At 37.2% G+C, this 27,130-nt stretch overlaps 1 protein-coding gene across 1 annotated transcript in view; it reads left to right on the top strand.

Annotated features, from left to right (window-relative positions):
* The first annotated feature begins 378 nt into the window (after nt 1–378).
* Nucleotides 379–27,130, top strand: part of LOC119516515 (zinc finger protein 596-like) — a 37,125-nt gene continuing 10,373 nt past the window's right edge. Inside the window, exon 1 of the mRNA XM_037812810.1 lies at nt 379–446. The gene's annotated coding sequence lies outside the window, so the exon portion shown is untranslated. The remainder of the gene's footprint in view (nt 447–27,130) is intronic.

The following is a 27,130-nucleotide window of genomic DNA, read 5'->3' on the forward strand; positions in this document are numbered from 1 at the left end:
CACTATTGTTTCCTGAATCCCAAGGAAAGAGAAAATGTTGCCAATTTAACAAGAACACACCATTCATTATTACACACCTGACATTTTAAAGATGTTAAAATGCGACGAATATGCATCTTAAAATCGATGAAACATGGAGGTTCTCTCGTCACTGTTCTGCTGATAGCTTGGGGAGATGGACTTCCGCGGTGTCGGCCGCTCGCTCAGCCCAGGAGGAGGGCGGCACTCGTCCCCCACCCTCATTGGAGAGCGGGAGCCGACAACACCCGAAGCGCGTCGCTTCCGCCTTTCACCTCGCCTGAGGAAAGGCCGATTGTCGCGAGAGTTGGGTAATTCCCGGAGCTTCCGCCGTCGCCCAGATCGCGTGAGAAAGGAAGTGAGCAGGCGTGTGGGACTTCTGCGGCGGCCGCGGCTGGTGCAGGATGGCGGTGCTCACCGTACCTCTGGTAAATGAGTCCGTCTTGCCGGCACGCTGCCCCACAGCTGACGGGAGTCGTTCGCCGGCTTGGCCTGGGGGTCGCAGGGCCTCCCCAGGGGCGGAAGCCGCCACCCTTCCCGGTTGTGCCCGCGCGGCTCCCTCTCGGGGAGGGAGAGGGACGGGAGGGGTGCGGGGAGGGGCGGGAGCGTGCAGGCGGCAGCTCGTCCGCGGATACCAGGTAAAAGTTTTTAATTGAGTTATATTATTTCAGTCAGTGAAAATCGACTTACAGATATGTTGCTGTTGTAATAATAACTCCTTAAGATTTCGAAAAGTTTGTGTATATTAAAATTGTGAGCAGTCTCACGCATTCTGGCTGATTGAAGGTACTTGTATTGGGCTATGGCATGGCTAGTTCAATTCATCTGTGTGGTTCGTATCAACTGGCATACATTTTTCTAATTTGATAAAAAAATTTTAGAAAACATGGGACTTTTGATACCTTTGAAAGCATGGGAGGGTTATCAGGTCATAATAAATATTACTTGATACCTTAATGTACATCAGATAAAATTCTCTGTACTTTCTGTATAGTAACTCATTATTTCTTACAAAATGTTATATAAAAGGTAGTCATAATTGTTCACGCTGATAGATGGGAAATCTTTGGCAAAAAGAGGATAAGTAACATGACAAATTCTGACAAATGTCACTTATTAGTATCCTCATGGAGTCTCAGAGGATCAGTGGTTACGAGCTTAAGTAATAGGTAGGTCCTTTTATAATTCCCACTGCACAGAGTGGAAAATGAGAGCATAGAAAGGCCAAGTAAACTTTCCAGCAGATTATCCTGCTTCAACTTCTGCGATGACAGGTTTTTGAGAGAGTTAATACACACACACACTCTGTTCTCTTTTAACATTTGGGACTTAACATTTCATTTACCTCAGCCAATTCCTATTTTGAAAGATCCTGACATCCTGGTTCTATAATAATATCGTCCCGGTCCTTTCTTTGTTTGAGATCAGGTATGAGTAGCCTAGGATTTCCTTATTGATGACAAAAATAACTATGTAATTTAGGATAGAAATATCTGGATCAATTTTTCAGATACTGGTCATCTGGTAACCTTTTCTATTTTATATGGGCCATAGGCAAACTGTCTCCAAGTCCTGCTGTTTTGTGTTTTTTATGTTATCTTGTCTACATAGTGAACCTACCTTTCCACAGAGAAATCTGGGAGTCCAGAATGATCAGAACAAGTAATTAATTTGTGCTTTCTGTATCAACAGTTCCAGAAGACCCACAGGAAATTAGTTGATTGGATCCCAGAGCTTTATTAAGTGATTCATGAATTGGGTAGCATCAAGTCCATTATATGCAGGGGTGGTCTGAAGAGGAAGAGCAAGGCTTATACAGGCAGAATAAGGAAGTCGTAAAATAATATTTGTTTGGTACAGGAATGTTTTTCTTTGTTTAGCCTTGAGTTAGATGAACTAAGCTACAGCAGAAAAAGGGAAATGGCAATTATGATAGGTTTTTCTCAGATTTCAGGTTCTGGGAGAACAAGCAATTACAAGAGAAAGGAATTCAGTTAAGCTCCAGTTTGCTGACCTAGGGCTTAGCATGAGGGACTCCATCCTCATGCCTACTTAATGTATTTAACAGTTTACCCCCCTTTTGACCTGTCTCTCAGCCATTGAGACCTGTGATCAAATTTTGGGGGGTTGAGCACCACTCTTAGTTACTGCCTAAGATCTTAGAATAGTAATTGCAGGTTGTTTTGATGTTGGGCTCATAGGTGGTCATGATGTCAATTTTTGCTTATTCATCACTTTTTTTTGTCATTCCAGGCATAGAGAAACCATCTCCCAAGTAGCTGGGTACTCCCATTTAATACTCTTGAGAGAAAGAGTGTACCATGGAGACTATAATGAGTGCTGTGAGCAATAAAATGCCCAAATGCCCAACTCTTAATATGCTACTAAGCTTAGGCCCATGATTTAAACCAGCTGAAATCAAAGTGATTTAAAAATGGCTCTGAGGAAGACCTTACCTGTTTGAGCTGTTTGATATGTTCAATTATTTCATGCAATTGTGTCTGAACTTTCCCAGAGGTGTTGACTCAAGTTCAACAGGTGTTGTTGCCAATGACAAAAATTCCTCCTTGTTCATATAATAAGTAATCAAGGACAACAATGCTCTTGTCTAAAACAAGTGTAGCTCTAGCTCTAGCAGTAGATTCAGCAAGTTCTCCTATTGTGGTTGATAGATTTCTAGCATGTTTTCATGATTACCGAAGCCAGGGTAGCAACAGATTACCAAAAGAGGCAAACCCAGAATCCTGAACTCCCTGGGTAAATCCTCATTTGTCTAAGAATGTATATCGAGGCAAATAAAATGTAGACTGATTGTAAACTCCTAAGGGGCAGTGAGGAGACCAGGTGGACATTGCCCAGACATTTACCAGCTATAAAGACAATTTAGTGCCCAGGCTAATACCTTATCAAAGCCTCCTCAAATGAAAAAATAGCCTGGCATAACAATGTAATCCCAGTAAAAGTGATGTTTATAGACCCACTACTATGAATACTATCATTTTTCCTTAGTAACCAAGGGTCGGTCATACTGGCAATACAAATAAGGAGTTGTTGAAAAATTATTTTTGTTTTGAATCTTTACATAGCAAGGGTCTTAAAGCTGAAAGTGGACATGCATTTTTTTTAGATTCAGTTTTATTGAGCTATTTTCACATACCATACGGTCATCCATGGTGCACAAACAACTTTACGGTACCATCATATAGTTGTGAATTCATCACCACAATCAAGTTTTGAACATTTTCCTTACTGCAAAAGAATGAAAATAAGAATAAAAACAGAAGTAAAAAAAAAAACACCCAAAGCATTCCATTCTATCCCACCCCCATCACATTCCATTTTTCATTTAGTTTTTGTCCCCATTTTTGTACTCTTCTCTCCATACACTGGATAAAGGGATTGTGAGCCACAAGGTTTTCACAATTACACAGTCACACCACATAAGCTACATAGTTATGCAGTCGTCTTCAAGAATCAAAACTGCTGTTTTGCAGATGAACAGTTTCAGATATTTCCTTCTGGCTATTCCAGTACGTCAAAAAACAAAAAAGTGTATCTGTATAGTGCATAAGAATGCCCTCCAGAGTGACCTCTTGACTCCATTTGAAATCTCTCAGCCACTGAAACTTTATTCTGTTTCATTTCACCTCCCCCTCCTGGTCAAGAAGATTTTCTCAATTGCACAATGCTGGATCCAAGCCCATCCCCGGGAGCCATGCTCCATGTTGTCAGGAAGATCCACACCCCTGGGAGTCATGTCCCATTGCACGAGAGAGAGCAGCACGTTCATCCGCCGAGTGGACTTAGGCCACATCTGAGCAACAAAGAGGCTCTCCGGAGGAGACTCCCAGGCACAATCATATGTAGGCTCAGCCTTTGCAGTAACAAGCTTCATAAGGGCAAGCCTGCAGATCGAGGGCTCGGCCCACCAAACAGTCCTCAATGTCCATGAGAATAACCCAGGTGGAGAAGTCCAATGTTTCCGTATCTTTCCCCAGTTCCTCAGGGGACCCACAAATGTATTTTTATTCTCTACCCAAATCACTCTGGGATGTATTGGCATCTCACACCAATCTGTACAAACCTATCAGATCTCGCTTCCTAGTCAAAGTTCCATGTAATTATGGTGTTTGAATAAACTGACCGTACAAGTTAAATTATTTAGTGTGTTGCAGAAAGTATAGATCCTGCACTATATAAACATCTCTTCTCTTGGTCTTGAACAGAAGTTGAAATTTTAAAACAGAAGCTGAATTTTAAATTTTAGAATTTTAAGCTGAACTCTTTTTCAGCTTTTTGAACATTTGCTGTATGAGGTAATACTGATATTCATAGCTGCTGAGCTCTGGCTCTGAGTTTAATGTGTCACACAGATACCCAAAGTTCCAGAGACTGACCAGGTTATACACAAAAGTATTAGCATCTCAGAATTTGGAGATAACCTTTACAATTCAGGAATAGATGTGACTGCTTTAAGAGCTTGCAATCTAGGGACCATTACAATAAGCATTGCCCTGATAAGCTGTGCTCTAAGATTGCCTTCTCAGAGTTCACACATTATAGTTAGTCCATATTAGTGAGGCATTGTGATGTTTGTCTTTTCGTTTCTGGCATACTTGATACAGAATGCTGTCCTCAAGATCCATTCACCTAGTTGCCTGTCTCACAGCTCCATTCCTTCTTGCAGCTGCTCATTTACTCTATTGTATGCATCCACCACAGTTCCCCATTCTGATAATCATCAATGTACCCTTAAGCCACCTTCATCCATTGCAAATCACGAATACTGCTGCCATAAATACCATTGTGCAAATGTCCATTCTTGTCACTGCTCTCAGATCTTGCAAGTATATAGCCCATAATGAGGTTGCAGGACCTTACGGCACCCAGATACTTAGCTTCTTGTGGAAACACCATACTGTCCTCCAGATAGGCTATACCGTTCTACTTCCCCACCAACAGTAATAGGTAAATCCCTCTCTCCCTGTTTTCTTCAGCACTTGTATCCCTCTGTGTATATTTTTCCCAGCAATTTAATAGAGATACATTCACAAACCGTACAGTCATCCACAGTGTGCAATCAGGTCTTCACAGCATCATCATATAGTTGCACATTCATCACTGCAATCAGCACTTGAACATATTCAATATTCCAAAAAAAATTTTTTTAAGAATAATAAATAAGATTTAAAAACTTACAACAGAATACAGTACAATAAAACAATACAGTACAATAATAAAGTCAACCAAGAATCCCATACCCCTCCCATATATCCCCCTCTCATAGACATTTAGCTTTGGTATATTGCCTTTCTTACATTTAATGGAAGCATTTTACAGTGTTAATGCTAACCATAGAATCCAGTTTGCATTGATTGTATTTTTCCTCAATACCATCCCTTTTACAGCAACTTGCAGTGTTGACATTCATTTGTTCTCCCACATGTAAAAACATTTTTATACTTGTACATTTAGTTACCATCATTGACCACTCTAGCTTTCACTGATATACAGTCCCAGTCTTTATCATTTAACTTTCTATCTGGAGTCATACATGCTCCTAGCCATCCTCTTTCAGCTTCAGTCATAGACACATTTATTCAATGTACTTAAAATATTGTGTGACCATCATACATTATTATGCTATCTATTTGTGGGTGTATACAATCAATCCTGTTGAACATGCTATACTCCTTCAGCATCAAATGCCCTCTCTCTACCCTCTTTCCATCTGCTGATAACCTGTATTCTCAGCTTTAACTCTCAAAGTTTGCTCATTAATGTTAATTCATATTAGTGAGACCGTACACTAATGGTCTGGCTAAATTGTTTCTGGCTAAATTTGCTTAACATAATGTCCCAAAGGTCCATCCACATAATTATATGTTCCGTGACATTGTTTTGTCTTACATCCTACAGCTGCATAATATTCTATCATGTGTGTATACCACAGTTTGTTTATCCACTCGTCCGTTGATGGACATTTGGGCTGAGTCCATCTCTTAGCATTCGGGAATAATGCTGCTGTAGACATCAGTTTACAAATGTCCATTCATGTATTAGCTTTCGGTTCCTCTGAGTATCTATCTACCTAGTAATGGAATTGCTGGATCATGTAGCATTTCTATACTTAGCTTCCTGAGGAACTGCCACACTGCCTTCCAGGGTGGCTGCACTGTTCTACATCCCCACCAACAGTGAATAAGTGTGTCTTCATCTCCACATCCTCTCCAGCACTTGTAATTTCCTGTTTTTGTTTTTTGTTTTTTGTTTTTTTGATAATGGCCATTCTAGTAGGTGTGAGATGCTATCTCATTAAGATTTTGATTTGCATTTCCCTGATAGCCAGTGAAATTGAGTACCTTTTCATATGTTTTTGAGTCATTTGTATTTCTTCTTCAGGAAAGTGTCTATCCATGTCTTTTGCCCATTTTTAAATTAGGTTTTTCTTTCTGTTGAGTTGTAGAAGCTCTTTATATATTTGGGATATTAAACCTTTATCTGATATGTGGTTTCCAAAGAATTGTCTCCCATTGCATAGGCTGCCTTTTTACTTTTCTGAAAATGTTCTTTGATGTACAAAAGTGTTTAATTTTGAGGAGATCCCATTTATGTATTACTTCTTTCATTGCTTGTGCTTTGGGTGTAAGGTCTAGGAAATCCCTTCTTATCACTAGATCCTTGAAGATATTTCACTGTTTTTTCCTCGAAAAGTCTTATGATCTTAGCACTGCTGTTTAGGTTCTTGATGCATTTTGAGTTAATTTTTGTATAAGGTGTGGGATAGGAGTCCTCTTTCATTCTTTTGGATATGGATATCCAGTTCTCTAAACACCATTTATTGAAGAGACTGCTCTGTTCCAGTTGCTTTGGCTTGACTACCTTATCAAAGATCAGTTGTCCGTAGATGAGGTGTATTTCTGAACACTCATTTTGATTCCATTGGTCAGTATATCTATCTTTATGCCAGTACCATGATGTTTTGACCACTGTTGTTTTGTAGTATGCTTCAGAGTCAGATAGTGTGATACTTCTGGCTTCATTCCTCTTTCTCAAGGATATTTTTGGCTATTCAGGGCAGCCTGCCCTTAAAAATAAATTTGGTTATTGGTTTTTCTATTTCTGCAAAATAAGTTGTTTGCATTTTAATTGGTATTGCATTGAATCTATGAATCAGTTCAGGTAGAATTGACATCTTAACTATTTAGTTTTCCAATCCATGAACACAGTATGTTCTTCCATTTTTTAAGGTCCTGTTTGGTTTCTTTTCCAGTTTCTTGTAGTTTCCTGTGTATAGGTCTTTTGTGACCTTGGTTAAGTGTATTCCTAAATACTTGATACTTTTGGTTGCTATTGTAAATGGAATGTTTGCCTTGATTTCGTCTTGTTGCTCATTACTTGTTTATAGGAACACTGCTTATTTTTGCATGTTGATCTTGTAGCCTGCCACTTTGCTGTATTCATTGATTAGCTCTAGTAGCTAATCTGTAGGTTTTTCTGCATTTTCTACATATAGGATCATGTCATCTGGAATTAGTGAAGATTTTACTTCTTCCTCACCAAATTTGATGCCTTTTATTTCTTTTTCTTGCCTTTACACTTCAACTGAGATACAGGAATTTAAACAACTAATGGTAAACCAATTCAGAAAGTTTAGAGAAGGTATGGCAAAAGAGGTAAAGGCTATAAAGAAAACACTGGGCATACGTAAGGCAGAAATTGAAAGTTCTAAAAAACAACTGGCAGAATCTGGAAATGAAAGGCACAACAAAAGAGACGAAAGACACAATGGAAACATGCAACAGCAGATCTCAAGAGGCAGAAGAAAACACTCAGGAACTGGAGAACAAAACACCTGAAAGCCTGCATGCAAAGGAGCAGATGGAGAAAAGAATGGAAAAATATGAGCAACGTCTCTGGGAACTTAAGAACAAAACGAAATACAAGAATGTACGTATCATTGGTGTCCCAGAAGGAGTAGAGAAGGGAAAAGGGGGAGAAGCAATAATAGAGGAAATAATCAATGAAAACTCCCCATGTCTTATGAAAGACATAAAATTACAGATCCAAGAAGCACAGCATACTCCAAACAGAAGAGATCTGAATAGGCCTGCACCAAGACACTAAATAATCAGATTATCAAACATCAAAGACAAAGAGAGAATCCTGAAAGCAGCAAGAGAAAAGTGATCCATCGCATACAAAGGAAGCTTAATAAGACTGCAGATCTCTCAGCAGAAACCATGGAGGCAAGAAGGAAGTGGTGTGATATATTTAAGATACTGAAAGAGAAAAACTGCCAACCAAGAATCCTATATCCAGGAAAACTGTCCTACAAATATGAGGGAGAGCTCAAAATATTTTCCAACAGACAGACAATGAGAGACTTTTTGAACAAGACACCTGCCCTACAGGTAATATTAAAGGGAGCACTACAGAATGATACGAGAAGAAAAGAGTGAGAGGTTTGGAACACAATTTGAGGAGGTGGTAGCACAGTAATGGAAGTGCACTGAACAAAGATAACTATGAATATGGTTGAGAGAGGAGGGTTGGGAGCATGTGGGACACCAGAAGGAAGGAGGAAAGATAAAGACTGGGACTGTAACTTGGTGAAACCTCGAGTGTTCAACAATTGTGATAAAATGTACAAATACGTTTTTCATGAGGGAGAATAAGTGAATGTCAACCTTGCAAGGTGTTAAAAATGGGGAGGCATTGGGGGGGAGGGATGCAATCAGTATAAACTAGAGACTATAATTAACAGAATCATTGTATTATGCTCCTTTTAATGTAACAAAGGCAATACACCAATGTAAATGCAGATAATGGGGGGGATAGGGGAGGGATGTGAGACACTTGACATTGGTGGTGTTGTCTGACTCTTTATTCTACTTTGATTTAAGTTTATCTTTCCTTTTGCTGCTTCCTAGCTGTCATGTTTTATTTTGTTTTGTTTTTTCATCTTTTTTTCTTTTGCTTCTCTACCTTCTTTGACGCTTCTTCCTGTTTTGTGGAAGAAATGTAGATGCCCTTATATAGATAGTGGTGAGGGTGATGAACACATAAATATGTCATTTATTCACTTAGGGTGGAATGTATGGCATGTGAACAAAACCATCTTACAAAGCAAAATGGGTTGATGATGGAAACTTGAGGGCAATATACTGAGTATAATAAGCCAGACACATAAGACAAATATTGCAGGGTCTCACTGATAGGAACTAATTATAATATGTAAAACTCATAGACATGAAATGTAAGTTATGAAGATATACAACGAGGCTAAAGAATGGGGAGCGGTTGCTTAGTATGAGCAGAATGTTCAACTAGGATGAACCTAAATGTTTGGAAATGAACAGAGGTGACGGTAGCACATTGTGAGAATAACTAACAGTGCTGAATGGTGTGTGAATGAGGTGGAAAGGGGAAGCTCAGAGTCATATATGACACCAGAAGGAAAGTTGGAGGTCAAAAGATGGGAATGTATAAAACTGAATCCTGTGGTGGGCAATGTCTGTGGTTAACTATACAAATATTAGGAATCTCTTCCGTGAACCAGAACAAATGCATGACAGTACAACTAGAAGTTAATAATAGGGGGACATATAGGGAAAAAATATATACCTATTGCAAACTATATACTACAGTCAGTAGTATTTCAACATTTTTCCATAAACAATAACAAATGTACTGTACCAATGCTATGAGTCAACAATGGAGGGGGTTGGCCAGGGATATGGGAAGATTTGAGTTTCCTTTTCTTTTTTTTTTTTTTTTTTTTTTTTTTTGCTTCTTTGTCTTTGTTTCTTGTCTGGAGTAATGAAAAGTTTCTAAAAATTGAACAAAAATTAATTGTAGTGATGGATGCACAGCTGTATGAGGGTACCGAGGGCAATTGATTGTACACTTTGGATGTTTGGGTAATTATATGGTATGTGAACAATCTCAATAAAAATTTTAAAGAAAGACACAATAATTACTCTTTAAGTACAAATTTACATTTTTCATCATATTAGAGGTCTATTAGATATAATACTATTTTTTTTGATCAGTAATCCTGTATAAATTGAGGAAAAACACATCAAAATAGAATAAAATTATATGCTTATATTTTTCTTACATTGATTATCCCAAAGACATAGCTATTTTTATTTAACTAATAATATTAAATTAGCCCTTTTTGCCAAAGTTTTTCTGAATTATGGGAACTTTAATTTTCTTCAAAACAATTGGATTTTTTCTATGAATACTCATTTTGCATTAGAAATATTTTAAGTTTGTTTTATTATTTTTTATATAAATGCTTATTTATCTTTTAGTCAGTTTGAATAGAGCTCTTTTAAGGAGTTTTATAAGTTAATTTGGTAACACCATTCAGAGGTAGGAAGATTCATACAACAAGCCTATGGACAGACACAAAGAGACAGCTTATAGCTTCAATTAAAAATTTTTTGTTTAAAATTTTTTTCTGTTAGACATAAAACAAATCTCATGAACTTTTAATTTGTCATTTGCTTTTTGCAAAGAATCCTTTAATGAAACTGTTTTAGAATAATGGAATTTCTTAACATACTCTACCAATTAAAACCGACATTGCATTTGAGTGGTTTGAGAGCTCTTTTTCTGTAGTGCATTTCTGAGATGAGTAACTTTGTCTATTTGGAATGTTTCCCATAAAGAACATTGGAATTCTAGATTGTCCTTGGTGAGATGTTGCTGTTTTGTTAGATAGGCACAGACTCTAATTCTAACATTTTTGAACATGTCAGTGGCACAGTGCCAGAAGGTGGAGAATCAAAATTTTAAGAGTTTGAGGATTCCATCTTTGTCACCTCATCTCTTACCTCATGCACAGGCAAAGAAATCAGCATTAGAAAAAATGAAACTGAATTGCACCAAAAGGCTAGGGACTCAGGCTCAAAATTTGATCTTTCTTATCAATAAGATTCACTCACTAACTTTTGGACTGAGAGATAGTGAGATCAGAGAGCTCAGACAGAAAAAGAATGGAGCTCAGATCTAAGAATAATTCACCCATGAACCTTAGAGAGGGTGAGGAGAACAGAGAAAGCAAAGGGTTCAGTGTCACAGTTGCCTTCACATCTTGTCATCATCACCAAAACTGTCAAAGTAAAACAAATAAAATTCTATAGAAAATTAGGTTTTGGATCTCACACTTTTTAATTAATAAATTCATTAATTAGGCAATATCTAATCTGTAAAATGGAAGGAAACTCTGGAGTGACAGCAAGAGCAAGAATGTATGGCAGAACAACAAGGTTGTATTAAAGAAAATAACCTTATTAATTGGTACAGGATAGTTGTCCTTACTTGGTTTAGTCTTGACTTAGAGGAACTGAGGTAGAAGAAAAAGGGAGCTGGCAGGTTATGATTGGTGGTTCTCAGGTTTCAGGTTCTGGGAGAAGGAGCATTTACAAGAATTAGGAAGGGAGTTAAGCTTTGGTTTGTTCACATGGGCTTAGGAGGAGAGACTGCATCTCAGGCCAACTTATTTATCTTGTGTTATGCTTGGGTCTCTTAGGGTTTTTTTATTTTTTTATTTTTAAAAATGCAGTTTTGAGATATATTCACACATCATACAAACCATCTGAAATATAGAATCACTGGCTCACAGAATCATCACATAGTTGTGCATACAACCCCAGGGTCAACTTTAGGACATTTTTATTATTACAGAAAAGAAATAAAAAAAGTAAACCTCAATCCTCCCATACCCATCCCCCGCCTTTTATTGAACCATAATATTGGTGTGGTACATTTGTTACTGTCGATGAAAGAGTATTAAAATATTACTGTTAACTGTAGTTCATAGTTTGCAACAGGTACAGTTTTTCCCCATAAACTCCTCAACTCCTTATTGTAATAGTAATGTGTCATATATTCTAGTTTGTGAAAGAACTTTTTAATATTTGTACTTGGGCATTGTCCACCACAAGATTCACTGTGTTATATATTCCATGTTTTAACCTCCAACTTTCCTTCTGGTGACATACATGACTCCAAACTTCGATTTTCCACCACATTCATAGGCCGTTCAGCACTAGGTCTCTTACTTGCTTTGACAATGAAAATCCTTCCTACTTTTCTAAAAAAAAATTGTAGAATGAATTCCACAACTATTCAACAGATGTATATATGAAAGTACCATATCTGAAAAAAGATATGAGAATAAACAAACTTTATTTTGTAACAATATTACAGAAAGCAAAATACCATTTAATACAACTTGAAGCTGCCTTAAATCTAATCTGGCATTGTAACTAAACAAAGGGTCAAAAGCAAAGGAAAAAATGTTCAATACAGTTAATCCATCCCTATCAGGTCTCTGGTGTCAGCTATAAGTGGTGGTGCCTTATAACCATCTAAAGACCACCACAGCCCTCAAACCTGTCTGCAAATCATCAAACTATCTCAAAAAGATATGGCTGCTCAGTAACAAAAGGTCAGTTTTACATTGAGACAAGAAGGTTTAATACATTCGACATGAGTGTTCAAATAATGGAAAGTATTGAAATCTGGGCATTTTAAGAAAAAAAGAAAGCACCACTAGGGTTTTAAGCTTCTTGGATCATTTAATAGAAGGGAAGAAAGGTTTTCTCTTTTCCTCTCTCCTGTTTCTGGAATGTTGCAGAAGAGCATGTGCCTGAGAAGCCTGGCACTGTGGTGCAGGGGGCTTGGAACACAGGGCACGGTCAGTGAATGTCTTTTAATTCTCCAGCCCAAAGAGTCTCTGACTTTCCACTGAAAGTAAAAAGCCAAAGGGCTGGAAAGTCAAGAGGGTTCCCAGTAAAAAAATTTCCTCAAGGAAATTCTCAAACATCAGAAAATTTTCACAACGTAAGAAATGTTTTTAATCTGTATTAGTATTTTCTCATACAGTAAATTACTGTAATCAGAAAACTCTGTAAATATTTACTGTAAGACTTCAATGGAAAGGATCTGGAAAGAACACCACTTTTTTCATTTAGTCACAGGGTTTTCTTTCTGCACAACGGCAACTGTTCAAGTGAACAGGCACCTCACCAGCTTGGGCTGGCTTTGTTCACTGTCAGTTGATCAAAATGAGTCATACATAGAAGGTAGTTGTACACAGAGTGAACAGAAAACCAAAACAAAACTTCTAATTAGAAAAAAGAGAAGGGGGAGAGAAAGAAACAAGAATTTTAGAAGTGATAATAAAACAAAACAATATATTAAACTGCAAGGGAAAAGTGTCGACCAGCACTGTTGAGGTAAGGTTTGGTGTTGGCATTTTAATCTTCTGGCTTCTTTGTTGCCAGTCATAGTAAAATTTGTTACCAGTCGTAGTAACATTTGCTGAAGAAGTGGTGTAGCATTAAGACTTGGAATGGTCAGAATGCTTCATGTTCACAAACTTGAGTACTGCTTACTGTCCCCCTCATCTGCCAGTTCGGTTTCTTTGTGCACCACCCTGGTGACTGACATGTTGGGGTGCTGCTCCCGGGCTTCCCTGATCGCCTGGGCCAGCACCTGGTCATGATCAATATCTGCGTCTCCTGTGATCATGATGCATTTCACATCATGAAAATAAGATGGAGGAAAAACTCAAAAATTTGAAAGGGCTAATTAGTATTCCCTATTCAGATGGAAATAAAACCAAAACATATAATGTATGCACTGAAAATTAATGGGGAAAACTCTTCTAAATAAACTTGGCACAGATTTTTAAAATGTAATTATGAAAAAAAGTAGTTGAGTATATTACATAAAAGTGCTAAAGTCACAAAGCCAAACCAATATTCCCAGGAAAATTATTGGCCTTATATTGTGAAAAATACAATAATTAAAAATAAATAATTAAATGATAACCCTTACCTTCAGAAATACAATCAAGAATCATTTGAGGAAAGACAGAGGGGAACTAATAGAGCAAAGCAAAATATAAATCATTTATAAATAGAAAAATGGAAGAAATATCTAAGATCCTGATCAGTATGCCTGTAAGTACCTTCTGTGATGAAGATAATGTTCTATATCTGCATGGTCCATTATAGAAGCCACTAGCCACATGTGACTAGTGGGCATTTTAAATTTGGGCTAGTGCTACTGAAAACTGAATTTTTTTAGTTTTAATTAAATTTAAGTAATTTAAATTTAATAGCAACATGTGGCTTAGAAGTATTCAGTGTTCACAGTATTGAACAGCACTAACCTAGTATTTTGGAGGAGGCAATTAAAAGTAATGAAGTAGATTCAAGACAAAAATGGAAAATGGATGTAAATAATCAAAATAGGAAATAAATATGGAGGCCAAAGTTGGCACAATAAAATGTAAGATGTTGGTTAGATATAAAAAAGTGTGAATATAGTCAGGGCTTATAAAAGTGTAAGTAAATGACACTTGTTCACATCTATTGTTTGGAGAACTCATCAGAAGTCATAATTGGAAGACTCTGTGAAGTCAACTAGGTTCTGAGACTGGTTGCAAAGGAAAGCAGTGATTTGGTCTTCTCCCAAAATTCTGCCATGTCCAGCTTCTACTTCTGAAGGTGAATATAACCTCTGTTTGTGTATATTCCCTTTAAAACATTCAATAAACCTAATAAGGGCTATATTCTAGGGTTTGCACCCCGATTACACAGATAAATAAACACTCTGTGGGACACTCAGTTGTTCATCTTAATTGGAAATACTAGACAGTTACAAAATTAAAACCGTCTTATGATGCTGTACATGTTAGGCCATTGTGAAGGGCTGTTTTGAAAATAAATTCATTCATTTATTCATTCATAAATCCCTTTGTATTTATGTGTTCCAGGAAATATTCGAGGTCCTGAAGTTTCAGCAGGGAACCTAACACACCGAGTCTCTAACGGCTGGAATTCTCTGAAATAAATCTGGAAATAAAAATAAATGGAGGTTGTTACTAAGAAAAAGTTTCATACTTAGAGCCCAGTGCACTCCCTGGAGTTTTCAGGAGTACTGTTGGTTGGTGCTTGGCATAGTGTGGTAGTTTGCAATATCTGACTAAAGCTTACATAAGAGTAGCCACCAGAATGACTGCTTGACTATTTGAAATCTTTTAGCTACTGAAACCTGGTTTTGTCCCATCTCTTTTCCTCCTTTTGGTCCAGAAGGCATTTTCAATCTCATGAAGCCAGGGCCAGGCCCATCTTGAGAGTCATGTACCATGCTGCCAGGGAGACCCACCCTCCAGCAGTCATATCCCACACTGGGAGGAGTGTGGCAAGTCCACCTGCAGAATTGGCTTAAAGAGAGGCCACATCCAAGCAACAAAAGAGGCTCCCTGGGGTGACTCCTGGGCATAATTATAAGTAGACATAGCTTTCCCATTGCAGAAGTAAGATTCAGAAAGGCAGGCCTCAAGATCGAGGGCTTGGCTTAATTGTGAGTCCCAAGTGCCTGAGAGAACACCAGGAGTTCCCCAGGTGAAGAAGTTCAATTGTTCCACATTTCTTCCCAGTCCCCAAAAAAGACCCACAAATACTTTTCTATTTTCTGTCCAAAACACCTCAGGATGTATCTGGGTACTACATTAACTTATATAAAACAACAAGATCTCATTCCCTATTCTAGGCTTCATGTATTTGGGTTGTTTAAAGAACCTGATCAGACAGGTTAAATCAGACAGAGTGCTACAGAAAATTTAAACCTTGAACCAAATAAACATCTCTTCCTTTGGTCTCATACAGAAGCTGAAGTTTTAAAATACAGACATTATCATCCTTTACCCTATATTCTGATCTACCTCAGTCCCAACCAGGTCCATTTCATGGACATAGCATAGCATCTCAGAATTTATAAATAACAGTTGAAACTCAGGAACTTTTGTGACTACTGTAGAAGCCCACAATCCAGGAATCTCCACAATGAGTCTTATCTGAATGTTCAAAATATCCAATATGTCCATATCCTTCCTGAGAACCCAGTAAAAACAGACTGAAGCCAATGAAAGTGTATGTGTATGAGCAATGTATCTACATCTAAAAAGAACTGATGTTTTAGAGGAATAACTATATATCCAGTTGCCTAAAAATCTCATGCAACAGTCTAGAGATTTGGTCTGTATTTCTAGAAAAAAGAAAAAATTGCTCTTACAATTTTTTTTTATTGACCATGTTTAAAGTTTTCTTAACGTTAGACACTTTAATGTATGTAAAAACTTCATAAACAGCCATTTCATTTCTCCTAGTCACATTAGCCATTTCTAATAGATGATACAGATTTCAGCTGTAATTTATAAAATATTCAAGGGCTGCCACAGTCCCAAGAACAAGAGAAAACTTGCACCCACTAATAAACCATCAAGGTAAATGTAAATACAGTATGGTTCTAATTTTCATTCATACAATCTCAGGCAAGTCCAAATAACTTTATAAGTACCTTTTGCAAAAAAGCAATTTTTAAACCTATCAAAGCTATTTGAAATATTTAAATGCAGAGATCTCAAATGTCCTTCAGTCATACCAGAAATCATCCTAAGAATTATGATCAGTTACAAATAGAATGGTATGTTTACATTTAGGAAAACTAAAAAAAAGCCCTGTGTAACTTTTTACAATATCATTTTCTCAAATATACTGTAAATAGGAATGGTGATAACACGGGAAGCAAAAATAAGCTTGCAAGTGAAATTTCTAGAAGCTCATGAAAACAATACCATCCCATATTGCAGATGCAAAAGGAAAAACAGTTATAATGGGGTTAAGAGTACTCTTGGTCGTCTTCATTTAGTGCAAGGTGTTTAACTGTCTTCACTTCCCATATAATAAAGTTATTCCTCAGGAGGGGCTGGTGGCTCTTGTCCATTATGAGGACTTGGCTTTCCAGGTAGGTTGGATCCTCTTAGATTAGGAGGGCTCAGTCAAGACAAGATCACTGTAGTAAACATCCAGGCCATCAAGATCATATTAATATTGATGCCATTACCACCAGAACGTCCTGGTAATGAATGAAAAAGCAAAATGTTATATCCATACATTGGAATACTGTTCAGCCATAAAAAGGAGTGAAATAATGGTCCAAGATGTAACATGGTCAAATCTCAAAAACATAAGTGAAAGCGGCCAGATAAAAAAGGTCACGCCTAAGGTGATTCCATTTACATGCAAAATCCAGAACAGGTAAATCAGTACAGAAGGATTAATGGATGATAGGGGTTGAAGGGAGTTGGAGATAGGGAGGGGCTCTTTTTGTGGGTATGAGCTTTCCTTTCGAGTTGAAAATGCTGTGGAAGTAAAGCTGATGCACATTGTGTATGTACTAAACACCACTGATCATGATGTTTAAAATGGTTAAGTGTTGTGAGTTTCATCTCAATAAAAAGATGTGCAGATAAGCCTAAGCCCAAGCATGATATTTTATTTAAAGAAATCCAGTTTTCTCTGGAATATAAAATGTACACATTTTGACATTTATATATAAACATCAGTAGTTCTATTAATAAACATTTTCTCATTTCTTTTTTGGACAAAAATGACACCATATTCAGAGAAAAATGCAAAATAAAAAAAAACACCTGGATTTCAAGTGTTTCTTTTTATTCTGATGAATGGAGGGGCAAATCGTGTGCATGCAATGGAATGTTGAGCGGCGGTGGATAGGAGTGGGGTTGTATGGCATGTGGCTTTCTGGGTGAAACTTGAGGGCACTGTTCAGTGGAGTGAGCCAGAGATAAAAGGACAGATAGTACGTGGTCTTGCTGGTGTAGGCTAGCTGTGATGGGTGGGCTCTGGAGAGTTTAATTCAACTGCATGGGTTGTCTTGGGATGTGGAAGGTGGGCAGAGAGTTGGCGGTCATTGATTGAAGAATGCAGCTTCTTGGTCATGGATTGCCTGGTCTCTGCCCATGTTGTATCCACTAGTGGCCTGTATTCGGATTCAGTTCTCAGCATTTGCTCATTGTTGTTAGTTTGTATTAGTGAGGCCGTGCAATGTCTGTCCTTTCGTTTCTCGTTTTGTTCAGCGTGGTGTCCTCAGGGTTCATTCACCTGGTTGCATGTCTCACAACTTCATTCCTTCTTGTGGCCATTCAGTATTCTGTTGTATGTGTACGCTATGCCCTTCTGTTCTTCCGTTGATGAGCCTTTGGGCCATCTTCATCCATTGCCGGTCATGAATACTGCTGTATTTGACGCCAGTGTGCAAATGCCTGTCTGCTGGACAGCATATTGTTATATGCTGTCCTCAAGTTAAACTTCATTCTGCTTTTCAGATATATACATGTCATTGGATGATCTGTGGATTAACATGAACAAAGGTTTTAATTTTTACAAAGTTCAAGTTAACTATTTTTTATTCTATTGCTTTTTTCATTTTTTTATTGTGGAATATAACATGTAAATAAAAATAACTCTCAAAGTGTGATTTAACAAGTAGTTAGCAAATTTCAAAGAATGCTATGGGTTTCAGTCCCACCATATCGGTTCTTCCCTTCTAGCTAATCTAATATCATAGCAACCAAGAAAATTATAGAGACTTCGTAATCCTTTGTTAAATTCTATCTTATCTGTTGCTACCCCTTCCTTCAGTTTAACCACTTTCTCGAACTTCAGGGATGTCTAGGCAGTGAACACCCTAACATGATCATACCTAAAATGTGCAGATAGAGCAATGGCCAGATAATCAGCTTATCTAACTAGTCATGGCCAAAGAACCCTTCCCTACCCCCACACCCTCACTATACTGCTCCAAGACATCTAGTTTAGCAGTGCCATTGCCCAGATACATCCATTCCTCTGTATTAACAACAAAAAAAAAATTTAAAGTGCTATTTTTACACTCCCTACTTTTAACATATGTTGTATACTTCTAAGCATCTAGAATGACCAGATGTTTCAAATAAGGACTTAAATTTGTCCACGATACAGTAACATTGAATAAACCACACACATGTAACAAAGGATATAATCTGAAAGTGTCTTCTGAATAGGAACATTATAGCTTAGAACCCTTTCCCTTCTCAATTCTATCAAGCCAGTGGTTGTGTCTGCAATGTTTGGAGGGTATTTTAACAATTTTGTTTCCACAAGTAAAATTCCATCATTTTCAGAACAAAATCTATACATTTTGAACATTTTAACATGAAATGTACAAAATGTATTAATTTACTCACTGTACTTCTGTCATACTCTGGCAGCTTCTTTAACAGCTAAAAAAGACTAGATGATAAAAAGTAGGACTTGTCCATTATATACAAAAACAAAATGCACAGAACATATAAGATGATGGTTTATTTTCCCCAAATAATAGACTTGGCATAGAGCCCTTGGCACTTCCTTCTCCCTCCTCCCTGAAACAGTATAAACAGAATGTATACTGCTCTGCAGGTGGTTTGACCATTCCATTTCCAAAAGATATTTCATGTGAATTTTAACAAATCTATCTACAAAGTGTATTTTACTTCCTCTACTTTTAACATACTTTGTGCACTTCTAAACATCTAGAAAGACTACACACATGTAACAATGGTTATATCTGATAGTGTCTTCTAAATGGAAGTATTTTGGTCTATAGCCCTTCATTTCTCCTAATCCTATATCTCCACAAGCCCAGTTGAGTTACAGGCACATGTGTCACTTAGATGTGGTTTTACAATTTCATTTCCAAAAGTTACTTACAAAAGCCATCCTTCTATGAATTTTAACACAAAAATATACAAAATATGTTAGTTTACTAACTCTACTTTTGTCATACATTGGCAACCTCTTTATTACCTGGAGACTAGATTTTATAAAGTTAGGACTCAATTTTCCAGTATATACCTACTATATATAGTAGAGAAAGTTAAATGCATGCACATACAAGGCAGTTGATGATCAGAAATTTTCTAGTACACACCAGCAAAACAATTTCTTTTGCAATTTCTTATTTCCCACCTCTCTGAAACCATTGAACAAGTACAAGAGTACAATGTTCAGAAGTGGTTTAACAATTCCGTTCCCAATGATGGTATTTCCCATCAATTTAAAAAAGCTACTTACAATGTCATCCTATTACCTCTATTTTTAAACACATCAAGCACTTCTAAACATTTAGAAAGACTAGATGTTTCAGATAAGAACTTGTCCAGTGCACATATAGCATTGTTAAAACTGTATATGCATATCAGTGGTTATAATCTCCTAAACATGACCATCTTGGCCTCAAATAATTCCCTCCTCACTTTCTTTTCTTCACCAGCAGTTCAGTGGACAAGTACATGCAAGTGTAATGCTTAGAGGTGGTTGAGAAAATTCATAGCCAAACATTATTTTCAGAAGACAAGCTTTCCAATGCTAATTGTACTAACTCTACTTTGGTGTACCCTGACGACCTGTTTTAACATCTACAGACTAGATATTGCAAAATTAAAACTCATTTGTCCACTATATATACTGCCAAACAAGATGCACAGTGCCAAAAAAGTTTTGTCTCAACACACAGGCATATTACCTTTTGCAATTGCTTCTTTCTCACCTCTGCCAAACCACAGTAGTATGCTGCTCACAGAGATGGTTTAACAATTCCATATCCGAAAGACACTATTTCTTATGAATTTGAGTAAAACCATATTTACAAAGTAATATTTTAATACTTTCAGCATACATCAGGCACTTTTAAACATATAGACAGACCAGATATTTCAAATAAGGACTTAGTTTGTCCACTATATACAGAGCAGTCTTGAATGAACTGCATACATGTAACAACAGTTAATCTGAAAGTGTCTTTGAAATATGAACATTCTGGTCTAGAACCTTTCCCTTTTATCCCTCCTCCAACCCTTCGGGCTATAATGCTCAAAATTTCAGAAAACAATCTTTCCTAGCAATTTTAATACAAAATATATTAGTTTACTATTTTTGTCATATACACTGGCAGCCTCTTTAATATGTAGAAGACGATGTAAATTTGTGTATTTTCATCCATTATATACACTATATACACAGAAAATCAAAGCCAACTGTGCACACACACAGGGATTGTGGTTAATCTTGCCTTATTATAAACATTGGTATAGAGCCTTTGCACTTCATTTTCACTCCTCCCCCAAACCATGCACAAAATGTATACTACTCAAACAGGTGGTTTGGCCATTCTAAAAAATAACCCAGAATATTTCATATGAATTTTAATAAAATGATAACTACAAAAAATTGTACTAGCTCCACTTTTAACATTATTAGGACCTTAAGAACATCTAGGAAGAGGAAGTATTTCAAAATGTACTTAGCATTGTCAACTATACGTACAGTAGCAAGGATTAAAATGTCCACACAGTAGAATGGTTATAATATAAAAATATCTTCTAAATATGACCAGTCTGTCATAGAACCTTCTCTTCCTCTTAGCCTTCTGCTCCATGTCCTCTAACCCACAGAACAAGCATGGATGTGTGTGTCGCTCCCAGTGTCACCTCCAGAGGCAATCTAAATTCCATTTCAATGTCATTTCCAGAAGACATTTCTGTGATTTTTTTTTCTGCAACAAATGGGCATTACAAGATGTGTGATTTTCTAACTCAATTATACGTTGACAGCCTCTTTACATTGAGAAAGCCTAGATGTAGCAAAAGTTTTCTTTTAAAGGTTGGGGAGGCGAGTTGAGAGCAGCTTTTTCATATTATATACACAGGGCTTCTATAAATGGCCAGTAAATTTGAGATGTGTGATAAGGTCACATCCCCCTCCCCTCCAGAGTTTGGAGGACTGTCTTTACGTCCACCAGCAGGTTTAATCAGGGATCCTAGCCCCATTCCCCACTGCTGCCTGCCATGAGGCTGGGGTAAGGGGGATGGTACCTTCTGGAGGAAGGGGGAAACTCATTGGTATTTATCACAGTTTTCAACTTCTACCTCCTGCTTTTTGTTGGATTCTGCAGTGTTCCACTAGACTCCAGCATTTCTCAGTAGTTGATTCAAATAGTTCTATCAGTTTGATAGTTTCTTTGGTGGAGGGACTGATTCCTGGAGCTTCTTACTGCACCATCTTCCCACAATTACTCCACCCCAGTCTAGTTTTGAAACTCTGGAATAATGTCTGTTTGGTTCTTTTTTCATAATTTCTGTCTCTTCATAGGTACTCTTTGTGTTCATCTATGATTTTCCTGATTTCATTGTGCATATTTTCTTTTTAGCCATTTGAGCAATTTTTTTCTTTACTGCAGCCTTATTGAGATATATTTATAGTACACCACACAATCCATTGAAAGTATGCAATCAGTGGCTTACAGGGCTCACAGTATTATCACATAGTCCTGCATTCACCACCACAATTTTAGAACATTTTCATTACTCCACAAAAAAAATTAAAAAGAAAAAGAAAACCCAAAAGTTGTCTTGAGGGTTTGGTGTTTACCTTAGTGAAACAATTTTTACTTCTGCTTTTCTGAAATCTGGGGACATTTTTCTTCTCCAGGAGACCACAGCTTTCTATTTCCCATCCTTTCTTTTCTGGCTCTTTTGGTTGACTAAAGAGAACAAGGGAAGTTATTAGTAATACTAAATACTAGTGGACCATCCTTGTGACATTTTGTGTTCACTACTAAATCTGAATTATTATATTTGAAAAATACTATATCAAAAGTTAGTTTTATAAAGGTATTATAGCTTATTTGAGGAGAACTAGGGAAGTGGAAAAAGGCATATTTCTGGAATTCTGTTTCATATGCATCATTGATTTAACTGATAATGTGTGGGTTCTTATATTCCAAGAATTATAAATAATAGAATCATATACATTTCAAACCCTGTCTTAAGGGCTGTCATCCAGCAATTTTCATGTTGTGTTCAGTCACACGTAACAAAATGATTAACGATCACTGGAAACTTCTGAAACAGTTAAAATTGCACAATTATGTAAAATGTAATGTGTACATTGAAATGCAACCTATTAAATTTATAATCAATGTAACACTTGAAAATATTTTTATGACAGTCAGCAAGTTTTAGATTGAAACAGTTGAGTTGACAATAACTTAAATATTCAAATAGCATACTCTTCTACCAGCAAATATTATAATTGTCGTAAGCCTTTCTGTGACTTACTTTACATTTCAAAGTAGGATATTAGCCAACATGGGGAATTTCATAAATATGGAGCATACAATAGTGACTTTATTATGTGAAATGTAAAAGACTATTAAAATACAATTTTATGTAATCTGTTCTTCTGTAAATGTTCCCATTTTTCAGTTAATCAAAAATTGCTAACACTTTATTTGTTGGCCAAAGGATGCTTCACATAACCTGTGTATAAAATTACTGAGAGATTTAGAAATCATTCCTTTGTAAAATTATTTGAATTTAATATATTATCAACTCTAACATAATATTAATATAATCTGTTTATTCAAACTTAAAGTTCTATTTATTAATATGTTAACACCTTATAATTAATACTAATAATAGCTATTATATTTTGTTAATAGTATTCAGGATATAAACATAGATGATATAAAATAATATAAATGGAAATTTATATGATTATCATTAAAATATCACAGTATAATTCAAAATTGATGCTGTCTTTAATATTGCAATTATTATATTATCAATTCAAGTTGTGTCTATTTTAATATTAGGTTCTTTAGTTTTGTTTGGTTCTAACAGGATCTTCTAACTGGTTTTTCTTTCAAATTCCAGACATAATCACAATCTCTTTCTTCATCTACCCTAAGACAGCAGACAAGTAGATGAGCACAAGGAGTGGTATATTTATTTTACCAATAATAACATAAAAAAAATTTAGTGATAGGTATGGAAAATTAGTTACATGAAATTATGACAGTATACTAAAGCTTCATGAGCAAAAACTGATAAAGGATTGATATTTAACGCTATTTTGAATTCTTCCAAACAAAGGTTTTTGAGGGGAACAGATCCTGCCAGAAGGTGGCAAGATGTACAGAATAGTGTCTTCAGTTTAATGAGGCCATGATTTAGGATAGTCTGATTTCCATTTTAAATGTAAAAGTAAATATTTAAAATGAATATTCAAACTACGATATAGTTTTTATGAACACTAAAATTGTGATTTTGAGCTGTATGTACTCAAGAGAAAACATGTTATTAAAGTTAATCCATTCCCATGGTAAGTCGGACATTTCGATGAGGCCACTTCAATTCAAGTGTGACCCACCTCATTTGGGATGGGTCTTCATCCTATTACTGGAGGTCTTTATAAGTGGAGACAAGACAGAGAGAGAAAACATGGAAGCAAAAAGCTGAAAGCAGTGAAAACTGAAAGAGAAAAGAGACCAGCAGAAATGCTGCCAGGTGGAAGATGAGTCAAGGATCACCAGCAGTCTTTGGGAAGAAAACATTGCCTTTGATTCCTTGATTTGGATATTTTCCCAGACTCTAACTCAATATGTTAATAAAACCTTATAATAAGATGAATGAATAAATTCCCATTGTTCAAGCCAACCCATTTCCTGGTATTTGCTGTAGCAGCATAGTATACTAAAACAGATTTTGGTACAAAGAGACTGGCATGCTGCTATTGCAAATACCAAAAATGAGGAAATAGCTTTGGAATTGTGTAATGGATAGAGGCTGGAAGAATTGTGAGGTGCTTGATAGAAAAAGTCTAGATTGATTTGAAGAGACTGGAAATATGGATGTAAAGGTACTTCTGATGATGCCTTAGAAGAAAATGAAGGACATGTTATTGGAAGCTGAAGGAAAGGAGTTCTTTGTTTTAAAGTGGCAATATACTTGACAAAATTGAGTTCTTATTATCAGGTGGAAGGCAGAACTTAAAGGTGATGAACTTGGATATTTAGCTGAGATTTCTAAGCTAAATGTGGAAAGTGTAGCATGTTTTCTACTTGCAGCTTATACTAAAATGCAAGAGGAAAGGGATAAGCTGAGAACTGAACTCCTGCACACAAATAAACCAGAAATAGATGGTTTGGAAAATTCCAAGTTTCTGGAAAGTGAGTTCCCAGAGACTAGTGCTCCATGTGGGGGTTAACTGAAGATGGATCCAGTTAGCAATTTCAGTGCACATCAGGATTGGAAGTGCTGTTACCCAGGAAGGATCTATGGAAAGTCCTTCTGTCTGATAATTGGACCCCAGTGTACTACATGCAAAACTGTCAAGTTTTTGTTGGGATCTGTATGAATGGAACCATTGCCAGCCTGGACTGAAAGGGACAGAAAAGGGACAGACTGAATGAAAAATGTTCAACATCATTAGCCATTAGTTAAATGCAAATCAAAGCCACAATTATATACTATTTCACATCCACTAGAAAGATGGAAATTACAGTTGTTTGGATGTGGGGAAACAGGAATGCTCATTCATTGCTTTTGGGAATGTAAAATGGTGCAAAGACTGTGGAAGACAGTTTGGCAGTTCCATAGTAAGTTAAATACAGGACTACCACCAGAGCTGGCAATCCAACTTCTACATATATACCTAAAAAATACGAAAGCAGGAACTAGAACAGATATTTGAACATTGATGTTCATAGTGCCTTTATTCACAATTGCCAAAAGATTGGTGCATCCCAATGGCCTATCAACCAATGAATGGATAAAATGTGGTGTATATACACAATGGAATATTTTTTTTAACCTATGAAAAAAATGCAATTTTATGTTTCAACTTAATACATTTTTCCTTCTACACAGTTTGTCTGCATCCCTTGTCCAACACTCCACAGGGAGGAGAGGAGGTCTTGCATCTTTCTCCTTGACTTGAACCAGCTCTGTGGTCCATATTTGGTAACAATACCTTTTTAAATTTGTTTTTAAATTCTGGTCCTATTTTATCTGGTTATACCAAAAGATTAAAGCTTTTATTAATCAAATCTTCATTTTGTCCTTGGTATTTGTTGCATTACAGCTTTTAAGATCACAGAATCTCTCCATCCAGATAACTGATGTTAAATTATATTTTCTTCAGCACATTTCCCCTTCAGTGACTCACAAAAAGGGATTCTTCCCATTTTTGTTACTGAAACGGAATCTGTTGAACTCCATAAGCTGCGGCTCACATGACACATCTGCACTTTTGTCCACTCAGAGCACTCTCCCCACACTGCCTCATTCGTGCTTCATACTTTCTCCAGCGTTTGCTGTGGGTTTTCTGACAGTTTTTGCTGACAAAGCAATGCATTTTAGTTTGTCATTATAATGTTTTCAGCCATTTTTACCAGTGTAGGAAGGAAATGTTTCCCCAATGGCATGTGTTTTTTGTTTTTCACAGTCAAGAAAGAATCCTCAGAAGAGATTCGTAAATATCACAACACTGGTGACATTGATGACAATGACTCGGGCTGGACTGAGCACTGAAGGGTGGTCCTGGAGAGTCCATCTCAGTGGCTGGTGTGCAATGCAGTTTAGGCTTGTGAATCCTAGTGGCTTCGCACCATCATGAGCTGACCTCTGCAGGCACAGCACACGCCCCAAGTGAGGCACCCTGCCACGGCCAGCAGTGGTTCACACCCCTTATTTTAAATGGGCCTCTTGAAACTGACATGTTTCTGGTCAACTTCCAGGGGGATCTGATGAGCTCAGTTTCTTGTTTCCCCTCACGAAGCGGCTTACGAGAGCAGGCCAGGGGAAAAGGGGAAGGGAGCTTTTGGTGCCTCCATGCTCTCCTCTGCCTCCTCCTCAGCCTGCTGGTCCTGGTAGAAATCTTCCTACAGCACCGGCCATCTTCAAAAGGGTAGTATGAGAAAACTAAGAATGTGAGCTGTGCACACTGCAGCGTGGCACCAACCACTGCACGCCCTTGGTAGGGGCTCTGGGGCTGCAACTCATCACAGTGGGGTATCTTCTCATCCCTTTGGACAGTGCCCGCACCAAGGGCAACACACAAGCCACACACGGCCCAGCGTCAGGCCCTCAGCCCCCAGCATGTTGAAAATACCGGCAGAGCTCACTTTCTCTTTTTCTAGATGAAATACACAACTCAGCAAGGTTCTTACTTGGGCAGTACCACACTTGGCACTGGTGGCTGACAGGGTGTCTTCTCCTTCCTAACAGTTATACTTGTGTTTCACGTCTTACTGCTTTGGACAGAATTGTTGAAATAACATTTATGCATTCATCCATTAATTTAAGAGCTACTTATTCCCTGTCCTGGATGGAGCTTCTCACCCATGGTCAGGAAAA

The sequence above is a fragment of the Choloepus didactylus genome, chromosome 20, assembly GCF_015220235.1.
Source record: "Choloepus didactylus isolate mChoDid1 chromosome 20, mChoDid1.pri, whole genome shotgun sequence".
In the NCBI taxonomy this organism is placed as follows: domain Eukaryota; kingdom Metazoa; phylum Chordata; class Mammalia; order Pilosa; family Megalonychidae; genus Choloepus; species Choloepus didactylus.